At 49.5% G+C, this 13,284-nt stretch overlaps 31 non-coding genes across 31 annotated transcripts; all 31 read left to right on the plus strand.

Moving 5' to 3' along the window:
- Window positions 1-218: 218 nt before the first annotated feature.
- On the plus strand, window positions 219-334 carry LOC141063779 (U5 spliceosomal RNA). The gene has a single exon (XR_012225057.1). It is a non-coding gene; the product is annotated as a U5 spliceosomal RNA (small nuclear RNA).
- A 314-nt stretch (window positions 335-648) lies between these two features.
- On the plus strand, window positions 649-764 carry LOC141064199 (U5 spliceosomal RNA). Its single transcript, XR_012225433.1, has one exon. It is a non-coding gene; the product is annotated as a U5 spliceosomal RNA (small nuclear RNA).
- Window positions 765-1,076: 312 nt separating this feature from the next.
- LOC141064784 (U5 spliceosomal RNA) lies at window positions 1,077-1,192 on the plus strand. Its single transcript, XR_012225962.1, has one exon. It is a non-coding gene; the product is annotated as a U5 spliceosomal RNA (small nuclear RNA).
- A 314-nt stretch (window positions 1,193-1,506) lies between these two features.
- On the plus strand, window positions 1,507-1,622 carry LOC141063864 (U5 spliceosomal RNA). The gene has a single exon (XR_012225133.1). It is a non-coding gene; the product is annotated as a U5 spliceosomal RNA (small nuclear RNA).
- A 314-nt stretch (window positions 1,623-1,936) lies between these two features.
- LOC141065105 (U5 spliceosomal RNA) lies at window positions 1,937-2,052 on the plus strand. The gene has a single exon (XR_012226250.1). It is a non-coding gene; the product is annotated as a U5 spliceosomal RNA (small nuclear RNA).
- Window positions 2,053-2,366: 314 nt separating this feature from the next.
- On the plus strand, window positions 2,367-2,482 carry LOC141063692 (U5 spliceosomal RNA). Its single transcript, XR_012224978.1, has one exon. It is a non-coding gene; the product is annotated as a U5 spliceosomal RNA (small nuclear RNA).
- A 314-nt stretch (window positions 2,483-2,796) lies between these two features.
- On the plus strand, window positions 2,797-2,912 carry LOC141064590 (U5 spliceosomal RNA). The gene has a single exon (XR_012225788.1). It is a non-coding gene; the product is annotated as a U5 spliceosomal RNA (small nuclear RNA).
- Window positions 2,913-3,225: 313 nt separating this feature from the next.
- LOC141063851 (U5 spliceosomal RNA) lies at window positions 3,226-3,341 on the plus strand. Its single transcript, XR_012225121.1, has one exon. It is a non-coding gene; the product is annotated as a U5 spliceosomal RNA (small nuclear RNA).
- A 314-nt stretch (window positions 3,342-3,655) lies between these two features.
- On the plus strand, window positions 3,656-3,771 carry LOC141064467 (U5 spliceosomal RNA). The gene has a single exon (XR_012225676.1). It is a non-coding gene; the product is annotated as a U5 spliceosomal RNA (small nuclear RNA).
- Window positions 3,772-4,085: 314 nt separating this feature from the next.
- Window positions 4,086-4,201, plus strand: LOC141063855 (U5 spliceosomal RNA). Its single transcript, XR_012225125.1, has one exon. It is a non-coding gene; the product is annotated as a U5 spliceosomal RNA (small nuclear RNA).
- Window positions 4,202-4,504: 303 nt separating this feature from the next.
- On the plus strand, window positions 4,505-4,620 carry LOC141063688 (U5 spliceosomal RNA). Its single transcript, XR_012224974.1, has one exon. It is a non-coding gene; the product is annotated as a U5 spliceosomal RNA (small nuclear RNA).
- A 314-nt stretch (window positions 4,621-4,934) lies between these two features.
- Window positions 4,935-5,050, plus strand: LOC141064756 (U5 spliceosomal RNA). Its single transcript, XR_012225938.1, has one exon. It is a non-coding gene; the product is annotated as a U5 spliceosomal RNA (small nuclear RNA).
- Window positions 5,051-5,364: 314 nt separating this feature from the next.
- LOC141063865 (U5 spliceosomal RNA) lies at window positions 5,365-5,480 on the plus strand. The gene has a single exon (XR_012225134.1). It is a non-coding gene; the product is annotated as a U5 spliceosomal RNA (small nuclear RNA).
- A 314-nt stretch (window positions 5,481-5,794) lies between these two features.
- LOC141063693 (U5 spliceosomal RNA) lies at window positions 5,795-5,910 on the plus strand. The gene has a single exon (XR_012224979.1). It is a non-coding gene; the product is annotated as a U5 spliceosomal RNA (small nuclear RNA).
- A 314-nt stretch (window positions 5,911-6,224) lies between these two features.
- On the plus strand, window positions 6,225-6,340 carry LOC141064593 (U5 spliceosomal RNA). Its single transcript, XR_012225790.1, has one exon. It is a non-coding gene; the product is annotated as a U5 spliceosomal RNA (small nuclear RNA).
- A 313-nt stretch (window positions 6,341-6,653) lies between these two features.
- On the plus strand, window positions 6,654-6,769 carry LOC141063956 (U5 spliceosomal RNA). The gene has a single exon (XR_012225215.1). It is a non-coding gene; the product is annotated as a U5 spliceosomal RNA (small nuclear RNA).
- A 313-nt stretch (window positions 6,770-7,082) lies between these two features.
- Window positions 7,083-7,198, plus strand: LOC141063859 (U5 spliceosomal RNA). The gene has a single exon (XR_012225129.1). It is a non-coding gene; the product is annotated as a U5 spliceosomal RNA (small nuclear RNA).
- A 303-nt stretch (window positions 7,199-7,501) lies between these two features.
- Window positions 7,502-7,617, plus strand: LOC141063703 (U5 spliceosomal RNA). Its single transcript, XR_012224988.1, has one exon. It is a non-coding gene; the product is annotated as a U5 spliceosomal RNA (small nuclear RNA).
- A 315-nt stretch (window positions 7,618-7,932) lies between these two features.
- On the plus strand, window positions 7,933-8,048 carry LOC141064175 (U5 spliceosomal RNA). Its single transcript, XR_012225411.1, has one exon. It is a non-coding gene; the product is annotated as a U5 spliceosomal RNA (small nuclear RNA).
- A 313-nt stretch (window positions 8,049-8,361) lies between these two features.
- Window positions 8,362-8,477, plus strand: LOC141063852 (U5 spliceosomal RNA). Its single transcript, XR_012225122.1, has one exon. It is a non-coding gene; the product is annotated as a U5 spliceosomal RNA (small nuclear RNA).
- A 314-nt stretch (window positions 8,478-8,791) lies between these two features.
- LOC141064563 (U5 spliceosomal RNA) lies at window positions 8,792-8,907 on the plus strand. Its single transcript, XR_012225763.1, has one exon. It is a non-coding gene; the product is annotated as a U5 spliceosomal RNA (small nuclear RNA).
- A 314-nt stretch (window positions 8,908-9,221) lies between these two features.
- Window positions 9,222-9,337, plus strand: LOC141063856 (U5 spliceosomal RNA). Its single transcript, XR_012225126.1, has one exon. It is a non-coding gene; the product is annotated as a U5 spliceosomal RNA (small nuclear RNA).
- A 303-nt stretch (window positions 9,338-9,640) lies between these two features.
- Window positions 9,641-9,756, plus strand: LOC141063689 (U5 spliceosomal RNA). Its single transcript, XR_012224975.1, has one exon. It is a non-coding gene; the product is annotated as a U5 spliceosomal RNA (small nuclear RNA).
- Window positions 9,757-10,070: 314 nt separating this feature from the next.
- Window positions 10,071-10,186, plus strand: LOC141065106 (U5 spliceosomal RNA). The gene has a single exon (XR_012226251.1). It is a non-coding gene; the product is annotated as a U5 spliceosomal RNA (small nuclear RNA).
- A 314-nt stretch (window positions 10,187-10,500) lies between these two features.
- On the plus strand, window positions 10,501-10,616 carry LOC141063694 (U5 spliceosomal RNA). The gene has a single exon (XR_012224980.1). It is a non-coding gene; the product is annotated as a U5 spliceosomal RNA (small nuclear RNA).
- Window positions 10,617-10,930: 314 nt separating this feature from the next.
- Window positions 10,931-11,046, plus strand: LOC141064594 (U5 spliceosomal RNA). Its single transcript, XR_012225791.1, has one exon. It is a non-coding gene; the product is annotated as a U5 spliceosomal RNA (small nuclear RNA).
- A 313-nt stretch (window positions 11,047-11,359) lies between these two features.
- LOC141064293 (U5 spliceosomal RNA) lies at window positions 11,360-11,475 on the plus strand. The gene has a single exon (XR_012225518.1). It is a non-coding gene; the product is annotated as a U5 spliceosomal RNA (small nuclear RNA).
- Window positions 11,476-11,787: 312 nt separating this feature from the next.
- LOC141063861 (U5 spliceosomal RNA) lies at window positions 11,788-11,903 on the plus strand. The gene has a single exon (XR_012225130.1). It is a non-coding gene; the product is annotated as a U5 spliceosomal RNA (small nuclear RNA).
- A 303-nt stretch (window positions 11,904-12,206) lies between these two features.
- Window positions 12,207-12,322, plus strand: LOC141063704 (U5 spliceosomal RNA). Its single transcript, XR_012224989.1, has one exon. It is a non-coding gene; the product is annotated as a U5 spliceosomal RNA (small nuclear RNA).
- A 315-nt stretch (window positions 12,323-12,637) lies between these two features.
- On the plus strand, window positions 12,638-12,753 carry LOC141064187 (U5 spliceosomal RNA). Its single transcript, XR_012225422.1, has one exon. It is a non-coding gene; the product is annotated as a U5 spliceosomal RNA (small nuclear RNA).
- A 313-nt stretch (window positions 12,754-13,066) lies between these two features.
- LOC141063853 (U5 spliceosomal RNA) lies at window positions 13,067-13,182 on the plus strand. Its single transcript, XR_012225123.1, has one exon. It is a non-coding gene; the product is annotated as a U5 spliceosomal RNA (small nuclear RNA).
- The last annotated feature ends 102 nt before the right edge of the window (window positions 13,183-13,284 follow it).

A 13,284-nucleotide genomic window follows, 5' to 3' on the forward strand; every position in this document is an offset into this window, starting at 1 on the left:
AATATTGTAGCAGTGGATGGCGTTCTTCCAGACAGCGGGACAGGTGACAATCTGGCAGCAAGATGGAGCTGAACACGGAGCAGCCTGCGGAAAATGGGCTGTGTGTTGCCGTTTTTGTTTTTCCATAGCCAAACCACGCACCCACTTCTAGGTGGTCTCCCTGGGCCAAATGAGGGCTGTGCCCATGGTGGTAGGTCACGAGGAAGCCCTTGCCCAGTATACTCTGGCTTCTCTTCAGAACGTAAAAATCTTTCGCCTTTTACTAAAGATTTCCGTGGAGAGAAGCAAAACTGAATTTTGTGGCAATTTTTGCACGCTCCAGCTTGCTGGGACTTCATTAAATGGGTTCAACAACAGAATGAAGGAATGAGTGGGTGGGGTTTTGGTGGGAGACTGTACTCTGGGGCTGCTGGGAAATGTCTCTCATTTGAATATTGTAGCAGTGGATGGCCTTCTTCCAGGCAACGGGACACGTGACTCTCTGGCAGCACGATGGAGCTGAACACGGAGCAGCCTGCGGAAAATGGGCTGTGTGTTGCCATTTTTGTTTTTCCATAGCCAAACCACGCACCCACTTCTAGGTGGTCTCCCTGGGCCAAATGAGGGCTGTGCCCTTGGTGGTAGGTCAGGAGGAAGCCCTTGCCCAGTATACTCTGGCTTCTCTTCAGAACGTAAAAATCTTTCGCCTTTTACTAAAGATTTCCGTGGAGAGAAGCAAACCTGAGTTTTGTGGCAATTTTTGCATGCTCCAGCTTGCTGGGGCTTCCTTAAATGGGTTCAACAACAGAATGAAGGAATGAGTGGGTGGGCTTTTGGTGGGAGACTGTCCTTTGGGGCTGCTGGGATCTGTCTCTAATTTGAATATTGTAGCAGTGGATGCCCTTCTTCTAGGCAGCGGGACATGTGACTCTCTGGCAGCACGATGGAGCTGAACACGGAGCAGCCTGCGGAAAATGGGCTGTGTTGCTGTTTTTGTTTTTCCATAGCCAAACCACGCACCCACTTCTAGGTGGTCTCCCTGGGCCAAATGAGGGCTGTGCCCATGGTGGTAGGTCAGGAGCAAGCCCTTGCCCAGTATCCTCTGGCTTCTTTTCAGAACGTAAAAATCGTTCACCTTTTACTAAAGATTTCCATGGAGAGAAGCAAAACTGAGTTTTGTGGCAATTTTTGCACGATCCAGCTTGCTGGGGCTTCCTTAAATGGGTTCAACAACAGAAGGAAGGAATGAGTGGGTGGGGTTTTGGTGGGAGACTGTACTCTGGGGCTGCTGGAAAATGACTCTCATTTGAATATTGTAGCAGTGGATGGCCTTCTTCCAGGCAGCTGGACATGTGACTCTCTGGCAGCACGATGGAGCTGAACACGGAGCAGCCTGCGGAAAATGGGCTGTGTGTTGCCGTTTTTGTTTTTCCATAGCCAAACCACGCACCCACTTCTAGGTGGTCTCCCTGGGCCAAATGAGGGCTGTGCCCATGGTGGTAGGTCAGGAGGAAGCCCTTGCCCAGTATACTCTGGCTTCTCTTCAGAACGTAAAAATCTTTCGCCTTTTACTAAAGATTTCTGTGGAGAGAAGCAAAACTGAGTTTTGTGGCAATTTTTGCATGCTTCTGCTTGCTGGGGCTTCCTTAAATGGGTTCAACAACAGAATGAAGGAATGAGTGGGTGGGGTTTTGGTGGGAGACTGTACTCTGGGGCAGCTGGGAAATGTCTCTCATTTGAATATTGTAGCAGTGGATGGCCTTCTTCCAGGCAGCGGGACATGTGACTCTCTGGCAGCACGATGGAGCTGAACATGGAGCAGCCTGCGGAAAATGGGCTGTGTGTTGCCGTTTTAGTTTTTCCATAGCAAAACCACGCACCCACTTCTAGGTGGTCTCCCTGGGCCAAATGAGGGCTGTGCCCATGGTGGTAGGTCAGGAGGAAGCCTTTGCCCATTATACTCTGGCTTCTCTTCAGAACGTAAAAATCTTTCGCCTTTTACTAAAGATTTGCGTGGAGAGAAGCAAAACTGAGTTTTATGGCAATTTTTGCACGCTCCAGCTTGCTGGGGCTTCCTTAAATGGGTTCAACAACAGAATGAAGGAATGAGTGGGTGGGGTTTTGGTGGGAGACTGTATTCTGGGGCTGCTGGGAAATGCCTCTCATTTGAATATTGTAGCAGTGGATGGCATTCTTCCAGGCAGTGGGACATGTGACTCTCTGGCAGCAGGATGGAGCTGAACACGGAGCAGCCTGCGGAAAATGGGCTGTGTGTTGCCGTTTTTGTTTTTCCATAGCCAAACCACGCACCCACTTCTAGGTGGTCTCCCTGGGCCAAATGAGGGCTGTGCCCATGGTGGTAGGTCAGGAGGAAGCCCTTGCCCAGTATTCTCTTGCTTCTTTTCAGAACGTAAAAATCTTTCGCCTTTTACTAAAGATTTCCGTGGAGAGAAGCAAAACTGAGTTTTTTGGCAATTTTTGCACGCTCCAGCTTGCTGGGGCTACCTTAAATGGGTTCTACAACAGAATGAAAGAATGAGTGGGTGGGATTTTGGTGGGAGACTGTACTCTGGGGCTGCTGGGAAATGTCTCTCATTTGAATATTGTAGCTGTCGATGGCCTTCTTCCAGGCAGCGGGACATGTGACTCTCTGGCAGCACGATGGAGCTGAACACGGAGCAGCCTGCGGAAAATGGGCTGTGTGTTGCCATTTTTGTTTTTCCATAGACATACCCCGCACCCAATTCTAGGTGGTCTCCCTGGGCCTAATGAGGGCTGTGCCCATGGTGGTAGGTCAGGAGGAAGCCCTTGCCCAGTATACTCTAGCTTCTTTTCAGAATGTAAAAATCTTTCGCCTTTTACTAAAGATTTCTGTGGAGAGAAGCAAAACTGAGTTTCGTGGCAATTTTTGCATGCTTCTGCTTGCTGGGGCTTCCTTAAATGGGTTCAACAACAGAATGAAGGAATGAGTGGGTGGGATTTTGGTGGGAGACTGAACTCTGGGGCTGCTGGGAAATGTCTCTCATTTGAATATTGTAGCAGTGGATGGCCTTCTTCCAGGCAGCGGGACATGTGACTCTCTGCAGCACGATGGAGCTGAACACGGAGCAGCCTGTGGAAAATGGGCTGTGTGTTGCCATTTTTGTTTTTCCATAGCCAAACCACACATCCACTTCTAGGTGGTCTCCCTGGGCCAAATGAGGGCTGTGCACATGGTGGTAGGTCAGGAGGAAGCCCTTGACCAGTATACTCTGGCTTCTTTTCAGAACGTAAAAATCTTTCGCCTTTTACTAAAGATTTCCGTGGAGAGAAGCAAAACTGAGTTTTGTGGGTATTTTTGCACGCTCCAGCTTGCTGGGGTTTCCTAAAATGGGTTCAACAACAGAATGAAGGAATGAGTGGGGGGGGTTTTGGTGGGAGACTGTACTCTGGGGCTGCTGGGAAATGTCTCTCATTTGAATATTGTAACAGTGGATGGCCTTCTTCCAGGCAGCGGGACATGTGACTCTCTGGCAGCAGGATGGAGCTGAACACAGAGCAGCCTGCGGAAAATGGGCTGTGTGTTGCCGTTTTTGTTTTTCCATAGCCAAACCACGCACCCACTTCTAGGTGGTCTCCCTGGGCCAAGTGAGGGCTGCGTCCATGGTGGTAGGTCTGGAGGAAGCCCTTGCCCAGTATACTCCGGCTTTTCTTCAGAATGAAAAAATCTTTTGCCTTTTACTAAAGAATTCCGTGGAGAGAAGCAAAACTGAGTTTTGTGGCAATTTTTGCACGCTCCAGCTTGCAGGGGCTTCCTTAAATGGGTTCAACAACAGAATGAAGGAATGAGTGGGTGGGGTTTTGGTGGGAGACTGTACTCTGGGGCTGATGGGAAATGTCTCTCATTTGAATATTGTAGCAGGGGATGGCCTTCTTCCAGGCAGCGGGACATGTGACTTTCTGGCAGCAGGATGGAGCTGAACACGGAGCAGCCTGCGGAAAATGGGCTGTGTGTTGCCGTTTTTGTTTTTCCATAGCCAAACCACGCACCCACTTCTAGGTGGTCTCCCTGGGACAAATGAGGGCTGCGGCCATGGTGGTAGGTCAGGAGGAAGCCTTTGCGCAGTATACTCTGACTTTTCTTCAGAACGTAGAAATCTTTCGCCTTTTACTAAAGATTTCCGTGGAGAGAAGCAAAACTGAGTTTTGTGGCAATTTTTGCACGCTCCAGCTTGCTGGGGCTTCCTTAAATGGGTTCAACAACAGAATGAAGGAATGAGTGGGTGGGAGACTGTACTATGGGGCTGCTGGGAAATGCCTCTCATTTGAATATTGTAGCAGGGGATGGCCTTCTTCCATGCAGCGGGACATGTGACTTTCTGGCAGCAGGATGGAGCTGAACACGGAGCAGCCTGCGGAAAATGGGCTGTGTGTTGCCGTTTTTGTTTTTCCATACCCAAACCACGCACCCACTTCTAGGTGGTCTCCCTGGGCCAAATGAGGGCTGTGCCCATGGTGGTAGGTCAGGAGGAAGCCCTTGCCCAGTATACTCTGTCTTTTCTTCAGAACGTAAAAATCTTTCGCCTTTTACTAAAGATTTCCGTGGAGAGAAGCAAAACTGAGTTTTGTGGCAATTTTTGCACGCTCCAGCTTGCTGGGGCTTCCTTAAATGTTTTTAACAACAGAATGAAGGAATGAGTGGGTGGGGTTTTGGTGGGAGACTGAACTCTGGGGCTGCTGGGAGATGCCTCTCATTTGAATATTGTAGCAGTGGATGGCCTTCTTCCAGGCAGCGGGACATGTGACTTTCTGGCAGCAGGATGGAGCTGAACACGGAGCAGCCTGCGGAAAATGGGCTGTGTGTTGCCGTTTTTGTTTTTCCATAGCCAAACCACGCACCCACTTCTAGGTGGTCTCCCTGGGCCAAATGAGGGCTGTGCCAATGGTGGTAGGTCAGGAGGAAGCCCTTGCCCAGTATACTCTGGCTTCTATTCAGAACGTAAAAATCGTTCACCTTTTACTAAAGATTTCCATGGAGAGAAGCAAAACTGAGTTTTGTAGCAATTTTTGCACGATCCAGCTTGCTGGGGCTTCCTTAAATGGGTTCAACAACAGAAGGAAGGAATGAGTGGGTGGGGTTTTGGTGGGAGACTGTACTCTGGGGCTGCTGGAAAATGACTCTCATTTGAATATTGTAGCAGTGGATGGCCTTCTTCCAGGCAGCTGGACATGTGACTCTCTGGCAGCACGATGGAGCTGAACACGGAGCAGCCTGCGGAAAATGGGCTGTGTGTTGCCGTTTTTGTTTTTCCATAGCCAAACCACGCACCCACTTCTAGGTGGTCTCCCTGGGCCAAATGAGGGCTGTGCCCATGGTGGTAGGTCAGGAGGAAGCCCTTGCCCAGTATACTCTGGCTTCTCTTCAGAACGTAAAAATCTTTCGCCTTTTACTAAAGATTTCTGTGGAGAGAAGCAAAACTGAGTTTTGTGGCAATTTTTGCATGCTTCTGCTTGCTGGGGCTTCCTTAAATGGGTTCAACAACAGAATGAAGGAATGAGTGGGTGGGGTTTTGGTGGGAGACTGTATTCTGGGGCTGCTGGGAAATGCCTCTCATTTGAATATTGTAGCAGTGGATGGCATTCTTCCAGGCAGTGGGACATGTGACTCTCTGGCAGCAGGATGGAGCTGAACACGGAGCAGCCTGCGGAAAATGGGCTGTGTGTTGCCGTTTTTGTTTTTCCATAGCCAAACCACGCACCCACTTCTAGGTGGTCTCCCTGGGCCAAATGAGGGCTGTGCCCATGGTGGTAGGTCAGGAGGAAGCCCTTGCCCAGTATTCTCTTGCTTCTTTTCAGAACGTAAAAATCTTTCGCCTTTTACTAAAGATTTCCGTGGAGAGAAGCAAAACTGAGTTTTTTGGCAATTTTTGCACGCTCCAGCTTGCTGGGGCTACCTTAAATGGGTTCTACAACAGAATGAAAGAATGAGTGGGTGGGATTTTGGTGGGAGACTGTACTCTGGGGCTGCTGGGAAATGTCTCTCATTTGAATATTGTAGCTGTCGATGGCCTTCTTCCAGGCAGCGGGACATGTGACTCTCTGGCAGCACGATGGAGCTGAACACGGAGCAGCCTGCGGAAAATGGGCTGTGTGTTGCCATTTTTGTTTTTCCATAGCCATACCCCGCACCCAATTCTAGGTGGTCTCCCTGGGCCTAATGAGGGCTGTGCCCATGGTGGTAGGTCAGGAGGAAGCCCTTGCCCAGTATACTCTAGCTTCTTTTCAGAATGTAAAAATCTTTCGCCTTTTACTAAAGATTTCTGTGGAGAGAAGCAAAACTGAGTTTCGTGGCAATTTTTGCATGCTTCTGCTTGCTGGGGCTTCCTTAAATGGGTTCAACAACAGAATGAAGGAATGAGTGGGTGGGGTTTTGGTGGGAGACTGTACTCTGGGGCTGATGGGAAATGCCTCTCATTTGAATATTGTAGCAGTGGATGGCCTTCTTCCAGGCAGCTGGACATGTGACTCTCTGCTAGCAGGATGGAGCTGAACACGGAGCAGCCTGCGGAAAATGGGCTGTGTGTTGCCGTTTTTGTTTTCCATAGCCAAACCACGCACCCACTTCTAGGTGGTCTCCCTGGGCCAAATGAGGGATGTGCCCATGGTGGTAGGTCAGGAGGAAGCCCTTGCCCAGTATACTCTGGCTTCTTTTCAGAACGTAAAAATCTTTCGCCTTTTACTAAAGATTTCCGTGGAGAGAAGCAAAACTGTGTTTTGTGGCAATTTTTGCACGCTCCAGCTTGCAGGGGCTTCCTTAAATGGGTTCAACAACAGAATGAAGGAATGAGTGGGTGGGGTTTTGGTGGGAGACTGTACTCTGGGGCTGATGGGAAATGCCTCTCATTTGAATATTGTAGCAGGGGATGGCCTTCTTCCAGGCAGCGGACATGTGACTTTCTGGCAGCAGGATGGAGCTGAACACGGAGCAGCCTGCGGAAAATGGGCTGTGTGTTGCCGTTTTTGTTTTTCCATAGCCAAACCACGCACCCACTTCTAGGTGGTCTCCCTGGGCCAAATGAGGGCTGCGGCCATGGTGGTAGGTCAGGAGGAAGCCTTTGCGCAGTATACTCTGACTTTTCTTCAGAACGTAGAAATCTTTTGCCTTTTACTAAAGATTTCCGTGGAGAGAAGCAAAACTGAGTTTTGTGGCAATTTTTGCACGCTCCAGCTTGCTGGGGCTTCCTTAAATGGGTTCACCAACAGAATGAAGGAATGAGTGGGTGGGAGACTGTACTATGGGGCTGCTGGGAAATGTCTCTCATTTGAATATTGTAGCAGTGAATGGCCTTCTTCCAGGCAGCGGGACATATGACTCTCTGGCAGCAGGATGGAGCTGAACACGGAGCAGCCTGCGGAAAATGGGCTGTGTGTTGCCGTTTTTGTTTTTCCATACCCAAACCACGCACCCACTTCTAGGTGGTCTCCCTGGGCCAAATGAGGGCTGTGCCCATGGTGGTAGGTCAGGAGGAAGCCCTTGCCCAGTATACTCTGGCTTTTCTTCAGAACGTAAAAATCTTTCGCCTTTTACTAAAAATTTCCGTGGAGAGAAGCAAAATTGAGTTTTGTGGCAATTTTTGCACGCTCCAGCTTGCTGGGGCTTCCTTAAATGGGTTCACCAACAGAAGGAAGGAATGAGTGGGTGGGGTTTTGGTGGGAGACTGTACTCTGTGGCTGCTGGGAAATGTCTCTCATTTGAATATTGTAGCAGTGGATGGCCTTCTTCCAGGCAGTGGGACATGTGACTTCTCTGGCAGCACGATGGAACTGAACACGGAGCAGCCTGCGGAAAATGGGCTGTGTGTTGCCGTTTTTGTTTTTCCATAGCAAAACCACGCACCCACTTCTAGGTGGTCTCCCTGGGCCAAATGAGGGCTGTGCCCAAGGTGGTAGGTCAGGAGGAAGCATTTGCCCAGTATACTCTGGCTTCTCTTCAGAACGTAAAAATCTTTCGCCTTTTACTAAAGATTTCCGTGGAGAGAAGCAAAACTGAGTATTGTGGCAATTTTTGCACGCTCCAGCTTGCTGGGGCTTCCTTAAATGGGTTCAACAACAGAATGAAAGAATGAGCGGGTGGGATTTTGGTGGGAGACTGAACTCTGGGGCTGCTGGGAAATGTCTCTCATTTGAATATTGTAGCAGTGGATGGCCTTCTTCCAGGCAGCGGGACATGTGACTCTCTGCAGCACGATGGAGCTGAACACGGAGCAGCCTGTGGAAAATGGGCTGTGTGTTGCCATTTTTGTTTTTCCATAGCCAAACCACACATCCACTTCTAGGTGGTCTCCCTGGGCCAAATGAGGGCTGTGCACATGGTGGTAGGTCAGGAGGAAGCCCTTGACCAGTATACTCTGGCTTCTTTTCAGAACGTAAAAATCTTTCGCCTTTTACTAAAGATTTCCGTGGAGAGAAGCAAAACTGAGTTTTGTGGGTATTTTTGCACGCTCCAGCTTGCTGGGGTTTCCTAAAATGGGTTCAACAACAGAATGAAGGAATGAGTGGGGGGGGTTTTGGTGGGAGACTGTACTCTGGGGCTGCTGGGAAATGTCTCTCATTTGAATATTGTAACAGTGGATGGCCTTCTTCCAGGCAGCGGGACATGTGACTCTCTGGCAGCAGGATGGAGCTGAACACAGAGCAGCCTGCGGAAAATGGGCTGTGTGTTGCCGTTTTTGTTTTTCCATAGCCAAACCACGCACCCACTTCTAGGTGGTCTCCCTGGGCCAAATGAGGGCTGCGTCCATGGTGGTAGGTCTGGAGGAAGCCCTTGCCCAGTATACTCCGGCTTTTCTTCAGAATGTAAAAATCTTTTGCCTTTTACTAAAGAATTCCGTGGAGAGAAGCAAAACTGAGTTTTGTGGCAATTTTTGCACGCTCCAGCTTGCAGGGGCTTCCTTAAATGGGTTCAACAACAGAATGAAGGAATGAGTGGGTGGGGTTTTGGTGGGAGACTGTACTCTGGGGCTGATGGGAAATGTCTCTCATTTGAATATTGTAGCAGGGGATGGCCTTCTTCCAGGCAGCGGGACATGTGACTTTCTGGCAGCAGGATGGAGCTGAACACGGAGCAGCCTGCGGAAAATGGGCTGTGTGTTGCCGTTTTTGTTTTTCCATAGCCAAACCACGCACCCACTTCTAGGTGGTCTCCCTGGGCCAAATGAGGGCTGCGGCCATGGTGGTAGGTCAGGAGGAAGCCTTTGCGCAGTATACTCTGACTTTTCTTCAGAACGTAGAAATCTTTCGCCTTTTACTAAAGATTTCCGTGGAGAGAAGCAAAACTGAGTTTTGTGGCAATTTTTGCACGCTCCAGCTTGCTGGGGCTTCCTTAAATGGGTTCAACAACAGAATGAAGGAATGAGTGGGTGGGAGACTGTACTATGGGGTTGCTGGGAAATGCCTCTCATTTGAATATTGTAGCAGGGGATGGCCTTCTTCCATGCAGCGGGACATGTGACTTTCTGGCAGCAGGATGGAGCTGAACACGGAGCAGCCTGCGGAAAATGGGCTGTGTGTTGCCGTTTTTGTTTTTCCATACCCAAACCACGCACCCACTTCTAGGTGGTCTCCCTGGGCCAAATGAGGGCTGTGCCCATGGTGGTAGGTCAGGAGGAAGCCCTTGCCCAGTATACTCTGTCTTTTCTTCAGAACGTAAAAATCTTTCGCCTTTTACTAAAGATTTCCGTGGAGAGAAGCAAAACTGAGTTTTGTGGCAATTTTTGCACGCTCCAGCTTGCTGGGGCTTCCTTAAATGTTTTTAACAACAGAATGAAGGAATGAGTGGGTGGGGTTTTGGTGGGAGACTGAACTCTGGGGCTGCTGGGAGATGTCTCTCATTTGAATATTGTAGCAGTGGATAGCGTTCTTCCAGGCAGCGGGACTAGTGACTCTCTGGCAGCAAGATGGAGCTGAACACGGAGCAGCCTGCGGAAAATGGGCTGTGTGTTGCCGTTTTTGTTTTTCCATAGCCAAACCACGCACCCACTTCTAGGTGGTCTCCCTGGGCCAAATGAGGGCTGTGCCCATGGTGGTAGGTCAGGAGGAAGCCTTTGCCCATTATACTCTGGCTTCTCTTCAGAACGTAAAAATCTTTCGCCTTTTACTAAAGATTTGCGTGGAGAGAAGCAAAACTGAGTTTTATGGCAATTTTTGCACGCTCCAGCTTGCTGGGGCTTCCTTAAATGGGTTCAACAACAGAATGAAGGAATGAGTGGGTGGGGTTTTGGTGGGAGACTGTATTCTGGGGCTGCTGGGAAATGCCTCTCATTTGAATATTGTAGCAGTGGATGGCATTCTTCCAGGCAGTGGGACATGTGACTCTCTGGCAGCAGGATGGAGCTGAACACGGAGCAGCCTGCGGAAAATGGGCTGTGTGTTGCCGTTTTTGTTTTTCCATAGCCAAACCACGCACCCACTTCTAGGTGGTCTCCCTGGGCCAAATGAGGGCTGTGCCCATGGTGGTAGGTCAGGAGGAAGCCCTTGCCCAGTATTCTCTTGCTTCTTTTCAGAACGTAAAAATCTTTCGCCTTTTACTAAAGATTTCCGTGGAGAGAAGCAAAACTGAGTTTTTTGGCAATTTTTGCACGCTCCAGCTTGCTGGGGCTACCTTAAATGGGTTCTACAACAGAATGAAAGAATGAGTGGGTGGGATTTTGGTGGGAGACTGTACTCTGGGGCTGCTGGGAAATGTCTCTCATTTGAATATTGTAGCTGTCGATGGCCTTCTTCCAGGCAGCGGGACATGTGACTCTCTGGCAGCACGATGGAGCTGAACACGGAGCAGCCTGCGGAAAATGGGCTGTGTGTTGCCATTTTTGTTTTTCCATAGCCATACCCCGCACCCAATTCTAGGTGGTCTCCCTGGGCCTAATGAGGGCTGTGCCCATGGTGGTAGGTCAGGAGGAAGCCCTTGCCCAGTATACTCTAGCTTCTTTTCAGAATGTAAAAATCTTTCGCCTTTTACTAAAGATTTCTGTGGAGAGAAGCAAAACTGAGTTTCGTGGCAATTTTTGCATGCTTCTGCTTGCTGGGGCTTCCTTAAATGGGTTCAACAACAGAATGAAGGAATGAGTGGGTGGGGTTTTGGTGGGAGACTGTACTCTGGGGCTGATGGGAAATGCCTCTCATTTGAATATTGTAGCAGTGGATGGCCTTCTTCCAGGCAGCTGGACATGTGACTCTCTGCTAGCAGGATGGAGCTGAACACGGAGCAGCCTGCGGAAAATGGGCTGTGTGTTGCCGTTTTTGTTTTCCATAGCCAAACCACGCACCCACTTCTAGGTGGTCTCCCTGGGCCAAATGAGGGATGTGCCCATGGTGGTAGGTCAGGAGGAAGCCCTTGCCCAGTATACTCTGGCTTCTTTTCAGAACGTAAAAATTTTTCGCCTTTTACTAAAGATTTCCGTGGAGAGAAGCAAAACTGTGTTTTGTGGCAATTTTTGCACGCTCCAGCTTGCAGGGGTTCCTTAAATGGGTTCAACAACAGAATGAAGGAATGAGTGGGTGGGGTTTTGGTGGGAGACTGTACTCTGGGGCTGATGGGAAATGCCTCTCATTTGAATATTGTAGCAGGGGATGGCCTTCTTCCAGGCAGCGGACATGTGACTTTCTGGCAGCAGGATGGAGCTGAACACGGAGCAGCCTGCGGAAAATGGGCTGTGTGTTGCCGTTTTTGTTTTTCCATAGCCAAACCACGCACCCACTTCTAGGTGGTCTCCCTGGGCCAAATGAGGGCTGCGGCCATGGTGGTAGGTCAGGAGGAAGCCTTTGCGCAGTATACTCTGACTTTTCTTCAGAACGTAGAAATCTTTTGCCTTTTACTAAAGATTTCCGTGGAGAGAAGCAAAACTGAGTTTTGTGGCAATTTTTGCACGCTCCAGCTTGCTGGGGCTTCCTTAAATGGGTTCACCAACAGAATGAAGGAATGAGTGGGTGGGAGACTGTACTATGGGGCTGCTGGGAAATGTCTCTCATTTGAATATTGTAGCAGTGAATGGCCTTCTTCCAGGCAGCGGGACATATGACTCTCTGGCAGCAGGATGGAGCTGAACACGGAGCAGCCTGCGGAAAATGGGCTGTGTGTTGCCGTTTTTGTTTTTCCATACCCAAACCACGCACCCACTTCTAGGTGGTCTCCCTGGGCCAAATGAGGGCTGTGCCCATGGTGGTAGGTCAGGAGGAAGCCCTTGCCCAGTATACTCTGGCTTTTCTTCAGAACGTAAAAATCTTTCGCCTTTTACTAAAAATTTCCGTGGAGAGAAGCAAAATTGAGTTTTGTGGCAATTTTTGCACGCTCCAGCTTGCTGGGGCTTCCTTAAATGGGTTCACCAACAGAAGGAAGGAATGAGTGGGTGGGGTTTTGGTGGGAGACTGTACTCTGTGGCTGCTGGGAAATGTCTCTCATTTGAATATTGTAGCAGTGGATGGCCTTCTTCCAGGCAGTGGGACATGTGACTTCTCTGGCAGCACGATGGAACTGAACACGGAGCAGCCTGCGGAAAATGGGCTGTGTGTTGCCGTTTTTGTTTTTCCATAGCAAAACCACGCACCCACTTCTAGGTGGTCTCCCTGGGCCAAATGAGGGCTGTGCCCAAGGTGGTAGGTCAGGAGGAAGCATTTGCCCAGTATACTCTGGCTTCTCTTCAGAACGTAAAAATCTTTCGCCTTTTACTAAAGATTTCCGTGGAGAGAAGCAAAACTGAGTATTGTGGCAATTTTTGCACGCTCCAGCTTGCTGGGGCTTCCTTAAATGGGTTCAACAACAGAATGAAAGAATGAGTGGGTGGGATTTTGGTGGGAGACTGAACTCTGGGGCTGCTGGGAAATGTCTCTCATTTGAATATTGTAGCAGTGGATGGCCTTCTTCCAGGCAGCGGGACATGTGACTCTCTGCAGCACGATGGAGCTGAACACGGAGCAGCCTGTGGAAAATGGGCTGTGTGTTGCCATTTTTGTTTTTCCATAGCCAAACCACACATCCACTTCTAAGTGGTCTCCCTGGGCCAAATGAGGGCTGTGCACATGGTGGTAGGTCAGGAGGAAGCCCTTGACCAGTATACTCTGGCTTCTTTTCAGAACGTAAAAATCTTTCGCCTTTTACTAAAGATTTCCGTGGAGAGAAGCAAAACTGAGTTTTGTGGGTATTTTTGCACGCTCCAGCTTGCTGGGGTTTCCTAAAATGGGTTCAACAACAGAATGAAGGAATGAGTGGGGGGGGTTTTGGTGGGAGACTGTACTCTGGGGCTGCTGGGAAATGTCTCTCATTTGAATATT

Source organism: Dendrobates tinctorius, unplaced genomic scaffold (genome assembly GCF_039654945.1).
Source record: "Dendrobates tinctorius isolate UK_male_01 unplaced genomic scaffold, ASM3965494v1 ptg000250l, whole genome shotgun sequence".
Taxonomy (NCBI): Eukaryota; Metazoa; Chordata; class Amphibia; order Anura; family Dendrobatidae; genus Dendrobates; species Dendrobates tinctorius.